Source organism: Tripterygium wilfordii, chromosome 12 (assembly GCF_013401445.1).
Source record: "Tripterygium wilfordii isolate XIE 37 chromosome 12, ASM1340144v1, whole genome shotgun sequence".
Classification (NCBI taxonomy): domain Eukaryota; kingdom Viridiplantae; phylum Streptophyta; class Magnoliopsida; order Celastrales; family Celastraceae; genus Tripterygium; species Tripterygium wilfordii.
In genome coordinates this window covers 7,094,472-7,110,798 of record NC_052243.1, presented here as the reverse complement: position 1 = coordinate 7,110,798, position 16,327 = coordinate 7,094,472, and positions in this window count along the sequence as shown.

Here is a 16,327-nt window from a genome sequence, read left to right as displayed (position 1 = left end):
GCAATTTTGAACTTAACTTGGTCTATTGGCTTCTTTACCTAACGAAACGATGTCCAAAAGCTCAACTAGCAAGTTAAGACTTCGAAGAACACTAAATAGAGTATAACGGTCAACTTTGATGCCTTAGGAATGCTGAATTCTATGCATAGACAAGTTTTTCACGTTTCTTGCAATGTTGAACTTAACTTGGTCTATTGGCTTCTTTACCTAACGAAACATTGTCCAAAAGCTAAACTAGCATGTTAAGACTTCTAAGAACACTAAATAGAGTATAACGGTCTATCGCGATGCCTAGGAATGCTCAATTTTATGCATGGACAAGTTTTTCACGTTTCTTACAATTTTGAACTTAACTTGGTCTATTGGCTTCTTTACCTAACGAAACGTTGTCCAAAAGCTAAACTAGCAAGTTAAATCTTCTAAGAACACTAAATAGAGTATAACGGTCTATTTTGATCCCTTAGGAATTCCCAATTTTATGCATGGACAAGTTTTTCACGTTTCGTGCAATTTTAAACCTAACTTGGTCTATTGGCTTGTTTACCTAACGAAACGTTGCCCAAAAGCTAAACTAGCAAGTTAAGACTTCTAAAAACACAAAATAGAGTATAACTGTCTATTTTGATGCCTTAGGAATGTGCAATTCTATGCATGGACAAGTTTTTCACGTTTCTGGCAATTTTGAACTTAACTTGGTCTGTTGGCTTCTTTACCTAATGAAACAATGTCCAAAAGATAAACTAGCATGTTAAGACTTCCAAGAACACTAAATAGAGTGTAACTGTCTATTTTGATGCCTTAGGAACGCTCAATTCTATGAATGGACAAGTTTTTCACGTTTCGTGCCATTTGGAACTTAACTTGGTCTATTGGCTTCTTTACCTGACGAAACGTTGTCCAAAAGCTAAATTAGCAAGTTAAGACTTCTAAAAACACTAAATAGAGTATAACATCCAATTTGATGCCTTAGGAATGCTCAATTCTATGCCTAGAAAAGTTTTTCACGTTTCGTGCAATTTTGAACTTAACTTGGTCTATTGGCTTCTTTACCAAATGAAACGATGTCCAAAAGCTCAACTAGTAAGTTAAGACTTCGAAGAACACTAAACAGGGTATAACGGTCCATTTTGATGCCTTAGGAATGCCGAATTCTATGCATAGACAAGTTTTTCACGTTTCTTGCAATGTTGAACTTAACTTGGTCTATTGGCTTCTTTACCTAACGAAACGTTGTCCAAAAACTAAAGTATCATGTTAAGACTTCCAAGAACACTAAATAGAGTGTAACGGTCTATTTTGATACCATAGGAACGCTCAATTCTATGCATGGACAAGTTTTTCACGTTTCGTGCCATTTTGAACTTAACTTGGTCTATTGGCTTCTTTACCTGACAAAACGTTGTCGAAAAGCTAAATTAGCAAGTTAAGACTTCTAAAAACACTAAATAGAGTATAACGTCCAATTTGATGCCTTGGGAATGCTCAATTCTATGCATAGACAAGTTTTTCAGGTTCCGTACAATTTTGAACTTAACTTGGTCTATTGGCTTCTTTACCTAACGAAACGTTATCCAAAAGCTAAACTAGCATGTTAAGACTTCTATGAACACTAAATAGAGTATAACGGTCTATTTTGATGCCTTAGGAATGCTAAATTTTATGCATGGACAAGTTTTTCACGTTTCGTGCAATTTTGAACTTAACGTGGTCTATTGGCTTCTATACCTTAAACGTTGTCCAAAAGCTAAACTAGCAAGTTAAATCTTCCAAGAACACTAAATAGAGTATAACGGTCTATTTTGATGCCTTAGGAATGCTCAATTCTACGCGTGGATAAGTTTTTCACGTTTCTTGCAATTTTGAACTTAACTTCGTATACTGGCTTCTTTACCTAACGAAACGTTGTCCAAAAGGTAAACTAGCAAGTTAAGACTTCTAAGAACACTAAATAGAGTATATCGGTCTATTTTGGTGCCTTAGGAATTCTCAATTTTATGCATAGACAAGTTTTTCACGTTTCGTGCAATTTTAAACTTAACTTGGTCTATTGGCTTGTTTACCTAACGAAACGTTGTCCAAAAGCTAAACTAGCAAGTTAAGACTTCTAAAAACACTAAATAGAGTATAACTGTCTATTTTGATGGCTTGGGAATGCTCAATTCTATGCATAGACAAGTTTTTTCACGTTTCTGGCAATTTTGAACTTAACTTGGTCTGTTGGCTTCTTTACCTAATGAAACAATGTCCAAAAGATGAACTAGCATGTTAAGACTTCCAAGAACACTAAATAGAGTGTAACGGTCTATTTGGATGCCTTAGAAATGCTCAATTGTATGCCTAGACAAGTTTTTCATGTTTCGTGCAATTTCGAACTTAACTTGGTCTATTCGCTTCTTTACCTAACGAAACGTTGTCCAAAAGCCAAACTAGCATGTTAATACTTCTAAGAACACTACATAGAGTATAACGGTCAATTTTGATGCCTTAGGAACGCTCAATTCTATGCATGGACAAGTTTTTCACGTTTCGTGCCATTCTGAACTTAACTTGGTCTATTGGCTTCTTTACCTGATGAAACGATGTCCAAAAGCTAAATTACTATGTTAAGACTTCTACGAACACTAAATAGAGTATAACGTCCAATTTGATGCCTTAGGAATGCTTAATTCTATGCCTAGACAAGTTTTTCACGTTTCGTGCAATTTTGAACTTAACTTGGTCTATTGGCTTCTTTACCTAACGAAACGTTGTCCAAAAGCTAAACTAGCATGTTAATACTTCTAAGAACACTACATAGAGTATAACGGTCAATTTTGATGCCTTAGGAATGCTCAATTCTATTAGCTTGTTTACGTAATGAAACGTTGCCCAAAACATAAACTAGCATGTTAAGACTTCTAACAACACTTAATAGAGTATAACGGTCTATTTTGATGGCTTAGGAATGCTCAATTCTATGCATGGACAAGTTTTTCACGTTTCGTGCAATTTTAAACTTAACTTGGTCTATTGGCTTCTTTACCTAATGAAACGTTGTCCAAAAGCTAAACTAGGAAGTTAAGACTTCTAAGAACACTAAATAGAGTATAACGGTCAATTTTGATGCCTTAGGAATGCTCAATTCTACGCATGGACAAGTTTTTCACGTTTCGTGCAATTTTGAACTTAACTTGGTCTATTGGCTTCTTTACCTAACGAAATGTTGTCCAAAAGCTAAACTAGCAAGTTAAATCTTCTAAGAACACTAAATAGAGTATAACAGTCCAATTTGATGCCTTAGGAATGCTCAATTCTATGCCTAGACAAGTTTTTCACGTTCCGTACAATTTTGAACTTAACTTGGTCTATTGGCTTCTTTACCTAACGAAACGTTATCAAAAAGCTAAACTACCATGTTAAGACTTCTAAGAACACTAAATAGAGTATAACGGTCTATTTTGATGTCTTAGGAATGCTAAATTTTAGGCATGGACAAGTTTTTCACGTTTCGTGCAATTTTGAACTTAACTTGGTCTATTGGCGTCAATACCTAACGAAACGTTGTCCAAAAGCTAAACTAGCAAGTCAAATCTTCTAAGAACACTAAATAGAGTATAACGGTCTATTTTGATGCCTTAGGAATGCTCAATTCTATGCGTGGATAAGTTTTTCACGTTTCGTGCAATTTTGAACTTAACTTCGTCTACTGGCTTCTTTACCTAACGAAACGTTGTCCAAAAGCTAAACTAGCAAGTTAAGACTTCTAAGAACACTAAATAGAGTATAACTGTCTATTTTGATGTTTTATGAATGCTCAAATCTACGCGTGGATAAGTTTTTCACGTTTCTTGCAATTTCGAACTTAACTTCGTCTACCGGCTTCTTTACCTAACGAAACGTTGTCCAAAAGCTAAACTAGCAAGTTAAGACTTCTAAGAACACTAAATAGAGTATAACGGTCTATTTTGGTGCCTTAGGAATTCTCAATTTTATGCATAGACAAGTTTGTCACGTTTCGTGCAATTTTAAACTTAACTTGGTCTATTGGCTTGTTTACCTAACGAAACGTTGTCCAAAAGCTAAACTAGCAAGTTAAGACTTCTAAAAACACTAAATAGAGTATAACTGTCTATTTTGATGGCTTGGGAATGCTCAATTCTATGCATAGACAAGTTTTTCACGTTTCTGGCAATTTTGAACTTAACTTGGTCTGTTGGCTTCTTTACCTAATGAAACAATGTCCAAAAGATGAACTAGCATGTTAAGACTTCCACGAACACTAAATAGAGTGTAACGGTCTATTTTTATGCCTTAGGAATGCTCAATTCTATGCCTAGACAAGTTTTTCACGTTTCGTGCAATTTTGAACTTAACTTGGTCTATTGGCTTCTTCACCTAACGAAACGTTGTCCAAAAGCTAAACTAGCATGTTAATAATTCTAAGAACACTACATAGAGTATAACGGTCAATTTTGATGCCTTAGGAATGCTCAATTCTATGCATGGACTAGTTTTTCACGTTTCGTGCCATTTTGAACTTAACTTGGTCTATTGGCTTCTTTACCTGACGAAATGTTGTCCAAAAGCTAAATTAGTATGTTAAGACTTCTACGAACACTAAATAGAGTATAACGACTAATTTGATGCGTTAGGAATGCTCAATTCTATGCCTAGAAAAGTTTTTCAAGTTTCGTGCAATTTTGAACTTAACTTGGTCTATTGGCTTCTTTACCTAACGAAACGTTGTCCAAAAGCTAAACTAGCATGTTAATACATCAAAGAACACTACATAGAGTATACTGATCAATTTTGATGCCTTAGGAATGCTCAATTCTATTAGCTTGTTTACGTAACGAAACGTTGCCCAAAAGATAAACTAGCATGTTAAGACTTCTAACAACACTTAATAGAGTATAACGGTCTATTTTGATGGCTTAGGAATGCTCAATTCTATGCATGGACAAGTTTTTCACGTTTCGTGCAATTTTGAACTTAACTTGGTCTATTGGCTTCTTTACCTAACGAAACATTGTCCAAAAGCTAAACTAGCATGTTAAGACTTCTAAGAACACTAAATAGAGTATAACGGTCTATCGCGATGCCTAGGAATGCTCAATTTTATGCATGGACAAGTTTTTCACGTTTCTTACAATTTTGAACTTAACTTGGTCTATTGGCTTCTTTACCTAACGAAACGTTGTCCAAAAGCTAAACTAGCAAGTTAAATCTTCTAAGAACACTAAATAGAGTATAACGGTCTATTTTGATCCCTTAGGAATTCCCAATTTTATGCATGGACAAGTTTTTCACGTTTCGTGCAATTTTAAACCTAACTTGGTCTATTGGCTTGTTTACCTAACGAAACGTTGCCCAAAAGCTAAACTAGCAAGTTAAGACTTCTAAAAACACAAAATAGAGTATAACTGTCTATTTTGATGCCTTAGGAATGTGCAATTCTATGCATGGACAAGTTTTTCACGTTTCTGGCAATTTTGAACTTAACTTGGTCTGTTGGCTTCTTTACCTAATGAAACAATGTCCAAAAGATAAACTAGCATGTTAAGACTTCCAAGAACACTAAATAGAGTGTAACTGTCTATTTTGATGCCTTAGGAACGCTCAATTCTATGAATGGACAAGTTTTTCACGTTTCGTGCCATTTGGAACTTAACTTGGTCTATTGGCTTCTTTACCTGACGAAACGTTGTCCAAAAGCTAAATTAGCAAGTTAAGACTTCTAAAAACACTAAATAGAGTATAACATCCAATTTGATGCCTTAGGAATGCTCAATTCTATGCCTAGAAAAGTTTTTCACGTTTCGTGCAATTTTGAACTTAACTTGGTCTATTGGCTTCTTTACCAAATGAAACGATGTCCAAAAGCTCAACTAGTAAGTTAAGACTTCGAAGAACACTAAACAGGGTATAACGGTCCATTTTGATGCCTTAGGAATGCCGAATTCTATGCATAGACAAGTTTTTCACGTTTCTTGCAATGTTGAACTTAACTTGGTCTATTGGCTTCTTTACCTAACGAAACGTTGTCCAAAAACTAAAGTATCATGTTAAGACTTCCAAGAACACTAAATAGAGTGTAACGGTCTATTTTGATACCATAGGAACGCTCAATTCTATGCATGGACAAGTTTTTCACGTTTCGTGCCATTTTGAACTTAACTTGGTCTATTGGCTTCTTTACCTGACAAAACGTTGTCGAAAAGCTAAATTAGCAAGTTAAGACTTCTAAAAACACTAAATAGAGTATAACGTCCAATTTGATGCCTTGGGAATGCTCAATTCTATGCATAGACAAGTTTTTCAGGTTCCGTACAATTTTGAACTTAACTTGGTCTATTGGCTTCTTTACCTAACGAAACGTTATCCAAAAGCTAAACTAGCATGTTAAGACTTCTATGAACACTAAATAGAGTATAACGGTCTATTTTGATGCCTTAGGAATGCTAAATTTTATGCATGGACAAGTTTTTCACGTTTCGTGCAATTTTGAACTTAACGTGGTCTATTGGCTTCTATACCTTAAACGTTGTCCAAAAGCTAAACTAGCAAGTTAAATCTTCCAAGAACACTAAATAGAGTATAACGGTCTATTTTGATGCCTTAGGAATGCTCAATTCTACGCGTGGATAAGTTTTTCACGTTTCTTGCAATTTTGAACTTAACTTCGTATACTGGCTTCTTTACCTAACGAAACGTTGTCCAAAAGGTAAACTAGCAAGTTAAGACTTCTAAGAACACTAAATAGAGTATATCGGTCTATTTTGGTGCCTTAGGAATTCTCAATTTTATGCATAGACAAGTTTTTCACGTTTCGTGCAATTTTAAACTTAACTTGGTCTATTGGCTTGTTTACCTAACGAAACGTTGTCCAAAAGCTAAACTAGCAAGTTAAGACTTCTAAAAACACTAAATAGAGTATAACTGTCTATTTTGATGGCTTGGGAATGCTCAATTCTATGCATAGACAAGTTTTTTCACGTTTCTGGCAATTTTGAACTTAACTTGGTCTGTTGGCTTCTTTACCTAATGAAACAATGTCCAAAAGATGAACTAGCATGTTAAGACTTCCAAGAACACTAAATAGAGTGTAACGGTCTATTTGGATGCCTTAGAAATGCTCAATTGTATGCCTAGACAAGTTTTTCATGTTTCGTGCAATTTCGAACTTAACTTGGTCTATTCGCTTCTTTACCTAACGAAACGTTGTCCAAAAGCCAAACTAGCATGTTAATACTTCTAAGAACACTACATAGAGTATAACGGTCAATTTTGATGCCTTAGGAACGCTCAATTCTATGCATGGACAAGTTTTTCACGTTTCGTGCCATTCTGAACTTAACTTGGTCTATTGGCTTCTTTACCTGATGAAACGATGTCCAAAAGCTAAATTACTATGTTAAGACTTCTACGAACACTAAATAGAGTATAACGTCCAATTTGATGCCTTAGGAATGCTTAATTCTATGCCTAGACAAGTTTTTCACGTTTCGTGCAATTTTGAACTTAACTTGGTCTATTGGCTTCTTTACCTAACGAAACGTTGTCCAAAAGCTAAACTAGCATGTTAATACTTCTAAGAACACTACATAGAGTATAACGGTCAATTTTGATGCCTTAGGAATGCTCAATTCTATTAGCTTGTTTACGTAATGAAACGTTGCCCAAAACATAAACTAGCATGTTAAGACTTCTAACAACACTTAATAGAGTATAACGGTCTATTTTGATGGCTTAGGAATGCTCAATTCTATGCATGGACAAGTTTTTCACGTTTCGTGCAATTTTAAACTTAACTTGGTCTATTGGCTTCTTTACCTAATGAAACGTTGTCCAAAAGCTAAACTAGGAAGTTAAGACTTCTAAGAACACTAAATAGAGTATAACGGTCAATTTTGATGCCTTAGGAATGCTCAATTCTACGCATGGACAAGTTTTTCACGTTTCGTGCAATTTTGAACTTAACTTGGTCTATTGGCTTCTTTACCTAACGAAATGTTGTCCAAAAGCTAAACTAGCAAGTTAAATCTTCTAAGAACACTAAATAGAGTATAACAGTCCAATTTGATGCCTTAGGAATGCTCAATTCTATGCCTAGACAAGTTTTTCACGTTCCGTACAATTTTGAACTTAACTTGGTCTATTGGCTTCTTTACCTAACGAAACGTTATCAAAAAGCTAAACTACCATGTTAAGACTTCTAAGAACACTAAATAGAGTATAACGGTCTATTTTGATGTCTTAGGAATGCTAAATTTTAGGCATGGACAAGTTTTTCACGTTTCGTGCAATTTTGAACTTAACTTGGTCTATTGGCGTCAATACCTAACGAAACGTTGTCCAAAAGCTAAACTAGCAAGTCAAATCTTCTAAGAACACTAAATAGAGTATAACGGTCTATTTTGATGCCTTAGGAATGCTCAATTCTATGCGTGGATAAGTTTTTCACGTTTCGTGCAATTTTGAACTTAACTTCGTCTACTGGCTTCTTTACCTAACGAAACGTTGTCCAAAAGCTAAACTAGCAAGTTAAGACTTCTAAGAACACTAAATAGAGTATAACTGTCTATTTTGATGTTTTATGAATGCTCAAATCTACGCGTGGATAAGTTTTTCACGTTTCTTGCAATTTCGAACTTAACTTCGTCTACCGGCTTCTTTACCTAACGAAACGTTGTCCAAAAGCTAAACTAGCAAGTTAAGACTTCTAAGAACACTAAATAGAGTATAACGGTCTATTTTGGTGCCTTAGGAATTCTCAATTTTATGCATAGACAAGTTTGTCACGTTTCGTGCAATTTTAAACTTAACTTGGTCTATTGGCTTGTTTACCTAACGAAACGTTGTCCAAAAGCTAAACTAGCAAGTTAAGACTTCTAAAAACACTAAATAGAGTATAACTGTCTATTTTGATGGCTTGGGAATGCTCAATTCTATGCATAGACAAGTTTTTCACGTTTCTGGCAATTTTGAACTTAACTTGGTCTGTTGGCTTCTTTACCTAATGAAACAATGTCCAAAAGATGAACTAGCATGTTAAGACTTCCACGAACACTAAATAGAGTGTAACGGTCTATTTTTATGCCTTAGGAATGCTCAATTCTATGCCTAGACAAGTTTTTCACGTTTCGTGCAATTTTGAACTTAACTTGGTCTATTGGCTTCTTCACCTAACGAAACGTTGTCCAAAAGCTAAACTAGCATGTTAATAATTCTAAGAACACTACATAGAGTATAACGGTCAATTTTGATGCCTTAGGAATGCTCAATTCTATGCATGGACTAGTTTTTCACGTTTCGTGCCATTTTGAACTTAACTTGGTCTATTGGCTTCTTTACCTGACGAAATGTTGTCCAAAAGCTAAATTAGTATGTTAAGACTTCTACGAACACTAAATAGAGTATAACGACTAATTTGATGCGTTAGGAATGCTCAATTCTATGCCTAGAAAAGTTTTTCAAGTTTCGTGCAATTTTGAACTTAACTTGGTCTATTGGCTTCTTTACCTAACGAAACGTTGTCCAAAAGCTAAACTAGCATGTTAATACATCAAAGAACACTACATAGAGTATACTGATCAATTTTGATGCCTTAGGAATGCTCAATTCTATTAGCTTGTTTACGTAACGAAACGTTGCCCAAAAGATAAACTAGCATGTTAAGACTTCTAACAACACTTAATAGAGTATAACGGTCTATTTTGATGGCTTAGGAATGCTCAATTCTATGCATGGACAAGTTTTTCACGTTTCGTGCAATTTTGAACTTAACTTGGTCTATTGGCTTCTTTACCTAACGAAACGTTGTCCAAAAGCTAAACTAGCATGTTAATACTTCTAAGAACATTACATAGAGTATAACGGTCAATTTTGATTCCTTAGGAATGCTCAATTCTATTAGCTTGTTTACGTAACGAAACGTTGCCCAAAAGATAAACTAGCATGTTAAGACTTCTAACAACACTTAATAGAGTATAACGGTCTATTTTGATGGCATAGGAATGCTCAATTCTATGCATGGACAAGTTTTTCACGTTTCGTGCAATTTTGAACTTAACTTGGTCTATTGGCTTCTTTACCTAACGAAACGTTGTCCAAAAGCTAAACTAGCATGTTAATACTTCTAAGAACAATACATAGAGTATTACGGTCAATTTTGATGCCTTAGGAATGCTCAATTCTTTTAGCTTGTTTACGTAACGAAACATTGCCCAAAAGATAAACTAGCATGTTAAGACTTCTAACAACACTTAATAGAGTATAACGGTCTATTTTGATGGCTTAGGAATGCTCAATTCCATGCATGGACAAGTTTTTCACGTTTCGTGCAATTTTAAACTTAACTTGGTCTATTGGCTTCTTTACCTAATGAAACGTTGTCCAAAAGCTAAACTAAGAAGTTAAGACTTCTAAGAACACTAAATAGAGTATAACGGTCAATTTTGATGCCTTAGGAATGCTCAATTCTACGCATGGACAAGTTTTTCACGTTTCGTGCAATTTTGAACTTAACTTGGTCTATTGGCTTCTCTACCTAACGAAACGTTGTCCAAAAGCTAAACTAGCAAGTTATATCTTCTAAGAACACTAAATAGAGTATAACGGTCCAATTTGATGCCTTAGGAATGCTCAATTCTATGCCTAGACAAGTTTTTCACGTTCCGTACAATTTTGAACTTAACTTGGTCTATTGGCTTCTTTACCTAACGAAACGTTATCAAAAAGCTAAACTAGCATGTTAAGACTTCTAAGAACACTAAATAGAGTATAACGGTCTATTTTGATGCCTTAGGAATGCTCAATTCTATGCGTGGATAGGTTTTTCACGTTTCGTGCAATTTTGAACTTAACTTCATCTACTGGCTTCTTTACCTAACGAAACGTTGTCCAAAAGCTAAACTAGCAAGTTAAGACTTCTAAGAACACTAAATAGAGTATAACTGTCTATTTTGATGCCTTGGGAATGCTCAATTATTTGCATAGACAAGTTTTTCACGTTTCTGGCAATTTTGAACTTAACTTGGTCTGTTGGCTTCTTTACCTAATGAAACAATGTCCAAAAGATGAACTAGCATGTTAAGACTTCCACGAACACTAAATAGAGTGTAACGGTCTATTTTTATGCCTTAGGAATGCTCAATTCTATGCCTAGACAAGTTTTTCACGTTTCGTGCAATTTTGAACTTAACTTGGTCTATTGGCTTCTTCACCTAACGAAACGTTGTCCAAAAGCTAAACTAGCATGTTAATAATTCTAAGAACACTACATAGAGTATAACGGTCAATTTTGATGCCTTAGGAATGCTCAATTCTATGCATGGACTAGTTTTTCACGTTTCGTGCCATTTTGAACTTAACTTGGTCTATTGGCTTCTTTACCTGACGAAATGTTGTCCAAAAGCTAAATTAGTATGTTAAGACTTCTACGAACACTAAATAGAGTATAACGACTAATTTGATGCGTTAGGAATGCTCAATTCTATGCCTAGAAAAGTTTTTCAAGTTTCGTGCAATTTTGAACTTAACTTGGTCTATTGGCTTCTTTACCTAACGAAACGTTGTCCAAAAGCTAAACTAGCATGTTAATACATCAAAGAACACTACATAGAGTATACTGATCAATTTTGATGCCTTAGGAATGCTCAATTCTATTAGCTTGTTTACGTAACGAAACGTTGCCCAAAAGATAAACTAGCATGTTAAGACTTCTAACAACACTTAATAGAGTATAACGGTCTATTTTGATGGCTTAGGAATGCTCAATTCTATGCATGGACAAGTTTTTCACGTTTCGTGCAATTTTGAACTTAACTTGGTCTATTGGCTTCTTTACCTAACGAAACGTTGTCCAAAAGCTAAACTAGCATGTTAATACTTCTAAGAACATTACATAGAGTATAACGGTCAATTTTGATTCCTTAGGAATGCTCAATTCTATTAGCTTGTTTACGTAACGAAACGTTGCCCAAAAGATAAACTAGCATGTTAAGACTTCTAACAACACTTAATAGAGTATAACGGTCTATTTTGATGGCATAGGAATGCTCAATTCTATGCATGGACAAGTTTTTCACGTTTCGTGCAATTTTGAACTTAACTTGGTCTATTGGCTTCTTTACCTAACGAAACGTTGTCCAAAAGCTAAACTAGCATGTTAATACTTCTAAGAACAATACATAGAGTATTACGGTCAATTTTGATGCCTTAGGAATGCTCAATTCTTTTAGCTTGTTTACGTAACGAAACATTGCCCAAAAGATAAACTAGCATGTTAAGACTTCTAACAACACTTAATAGAGTATAACGGTCTATTTTGATGGCTTAGGAATGCTCAATTCCATGCATGGACAAGTTTTTCACGTTTCGTGCAATTTTAAACTTAACTTGGTCTATTGGCTTCTTTACCTAATGAAACGTTGTCCAAAAGCTAAACTAAGAAGTTAAGACTTCTAAGAACACTAAATAGAGTATAACGGTCAATTTTGATGCCTTAGGAATGCTCAATTCTACGCATGGACAAGTTTTTCACGTTTCGTGCAATTTTGAACTTAACTTGGTCTATTGGCTTCTCTACCTAACGAAACGTTGTCCAAAAGCTAAACTAGCAAGTTATATCTTCTAAGAACACTAAATAGAGTATAACGGTCCAATTTGATGCCTTAGGAATGCTCAATTCTATGCCTAGACAAGTTTTTCACGTTCCGTACAATTTTGAACTTAACTTGGTCTATTGGCTTCTTTACCTAACGAAACGTTATCAAAAAGCTAAACTAGCATGTTAAGACTTCTAAGAACACTAAATAGAGTATAACGGTCTATTTTGATGCCTTAGGAATGCTCAATTCTATGCGTGGATAGGTTTTTCACGTTTCGTGCAATTTTGAACTTAACTTCATCTACTGGCTTCTTTACCTAACGAAACGTTGTCCAAAAGCTAAACTAGCAAGTTAAGACTTCTAAGAACACTAAATAGAGTATAACTGTCTATTTTGATGCCTTGGGAATGCTCAATTATTTGCATAGACAAGTTTTTCACGTTTCTGGCAATTTTGAACTTAACTTGGTCTGTTGGCGTCTTTACCTAATGAAACGTTGTCCAAAAGCTAAACTAGCAAGTCAAATCTTCTAAGAACACTAAATAGAGTATAACGGTCTATTTTGATGCCTTAGGAATGCTCAATTCTATGCGTGGATAAGTTTTTCACGTTTCTTGCAATTTTGAACTTAACTTCGTATACTGGCTTCTTTACCTAACGAAACGTTGTCCAAAAGCTAAACTAGCAAGTTAAGACTTCTAAGAACACTAAATAGAGTATATCGGTCTATTTTGGTGCCTTAGGAATTCTCAATTTTATGCATAGACAAGTTTTTCACGTTTCTGGCAATTTTGAACTTAACTTGGTCTGTTGGCTTCTTTACCTAATGAAACAATGTCCAAAAGATGAACTAGCATGTTAAGACTTCCACGAACACTAAATAGAGTGTAACGGTCTATTTTTATGCCTTAGGAATGCTCAATTCTATGCCTAGACAAGTTTTTCACGTTTCGTGCAATTTTGAACTTAACTTGGTCTATTGGCTTCTTCACCTAACGAAACGTTGTCCAAAAGCTAAACTAGCATGTTAATAATTCTAAGAACACTACATAGAGTATAACGGTCAATTTTGATGCCTTAGGAATGCTCAATTCTATGCATGGACTAGTTTTTCACGTTTCGTGCCATTTTGAACTTAACTTGGTCTATTGGCTTCTTTACCTGACGAAATGTTGTCCAAAAGCTAAATTAGTATGTTAAGACTTCTACGAACACTAAATAGAGTATAACGACTAATTTGATGCGTTAGGAATGCTCAATTCTATGCCTAGAAAAGTTTTTCAAGTTTCGTGCAATTTTGAACTTAACTTGGTCTATTGGCTTCTTTACCTAACGAAACGTTGTCCAAAAGCTAAACTAGCATGTTAATACATCAAAGAACACTACATAGAGTATACTGATCAATTTTGATGCCTTAGGAATGCTCAATTCTATTAGCTTGTTTACGTAACGAAACGTTGCCCAAAAGATAAACTAGCATGTTAAGACTTCTAACAACACTTAATAGAGTATAACGGTCTATTTTGATGGCTTAGGAATGCTCAATTCTATGCATGGACAAGTTTTTCACGTTTCGTGCAATTTTGAACTTAACGTGGTCTATTGGCTTCTATACCTTAAACGTTGTCCAAAAGCTAAACTAGCAAGTTAAATCTTCTAAGAACACTAAGTAGAGTATAACGGTCTATTTTGATGCCTTAGGAATGCTCAATTCTACGCGTGGATAAGTTTTTCACGTTTCTTGCAATTTTGAACTTAACTTCGTATACTGGCTTCTTTACCTAACGAAACGTTGTCCAAAAGCTAAACTAGCAAGTTAAGACTTCTAAGAACACTAAATAGAGTATATCGGTCTATTTTGGTGCCTTAGGAATTCTCAATTTTATGCATAGACAAGTTTTTCACGTTTCGTGCAATTTTAAACTTAACTTGGTCTATTGGCTTGTTTACCTAACGAAACGTTGTCCAAAAGCTAAACTAGCAAGTTAAGACTTCTAAAAACACTAAATAGAGTATAACTGTCTATTTTGATGGCTTGGGAATGCTCAATTCTATGCATAGACAAGTTTTTTCACGTTTCTGGCAATTTTGAACTTAACTTGGTCTGTTGGCTTCTTTACCTAATGAAACAATGTCCAAAAGATGAACTAGCATGTTAAGACTTCCAAGAACACTAAATAGAGTGTAACGGTCTATTTGGATGCCTTAGAAATGCTCAATTGTATGCCTAGACAAGTTTTTCATGTTTCGTGCAATTTCGAACTTAACTTGGTCTATTCGCTTCTTTACCTAACGAAACGTTGTCCAAAAGCCAAACTAGCATGTTAATACTTCTAAGAACACTACATAGAGTATAACGGTCAATTTTGATGCCTTAGGAACGCTCAATTCTATGCATGGACAAGTTTTTCACGTTTCCTGCCATTTTGAACTTAACTTGGTCTATTGGCTTCTTTACCTGATGAAACGATGTCCAAAAGCTAAATTACTATGTTAAGACTTCTACGAACACTAAATAGAGTATAACGTCCAATTTGATGCCTTAGGAATGCTTAATTCTATGCCTAGACAAGTTTTTCACGTTTCGTGCAATTTTGAACTTAACTTGGTCTATTGGCTTCTTTACCTAACGAAACGTTGTCCAAAAGCTAAACTAGCATGTTAATACTTCTAAGAACACTACATAGAGTATAACGGTCAATTTTGATGCCTTAGGAATGCTCAATTCTATTAGCTTGTTTACGTAATGAAACGTTGCCCAAAACATAAACTAGCATGTTAAGACTTCTAACAACACTTAATAGAGTATAACGGTCTATTTTGATGTCTTAGGAATGCTAAATTTTAGGCATGGACAAGTTTTTCACGTTTCGTGCAATTTTGAACTTAACTTGGTCTATTGGCGTCAATACCTAACGAAACGTTGTCCAAAAGCTAAACTAGCAAGTCAAATCTTCTAAGAACACTAAATAGAGTATAACGGTCTATTTTGATGCCTTAGGAATGCTCAATTCTATGCGTGGATAAGTTTTTCACGTTTCGCGCAATTTTGAACTTAACTTCGTCTACTGGCTTCTTTACCTAACGAAACGTTGTCCAAAAGCTAAACTAGCAAGTTAAGACTTCTAAGAACACTAAATAGAGTATAACTGTCTATTTTGATGTTTTATGAATGCTCAAATCTACGCGTGGATAAGTTTTTCACGTTTCTTGCAATTTCGAACTTAACTTCGTCTACCGGCTTCTTTACCTAACGAAACGTTGTCCAAAAGCTAAACTAGCAAGTTAAGACTTCTAAGAACACTAAATAGAGTATAACGGTCTATTTTGGTGCCTTAGGAATTCTCAATTTTATGCATAGACAAGTTTGTCACGTTTCGTGCAATTTTAAACTTAACTTGGTCTATTGGCTTGTTTACCTAACGAAACGTTGTCCAAAAGCTAAACTAGCAAGTTAAGACTTCTAAAAACACTAAATAGAGTATAACTGTCTATTTTGATGGCTTGGGAATGCTCAATTCTATGCATAGACAAGTTTTTCACGTTTCTGGCAATTTTGAACTTAACTTGGTCTGTTGGCTTCTTTACCTAATGAAACAATGTCCAAAAGATGAACTAGCATGTTAAGACTTCCACGAACACTAAATAGAGTGTAACGGTCTATTTTTATGCCTTAGGAATGCTCAATTCTATGCCTAGACAAGTTTTTCACGTTTCGTGCAATTTTGAACTTAACT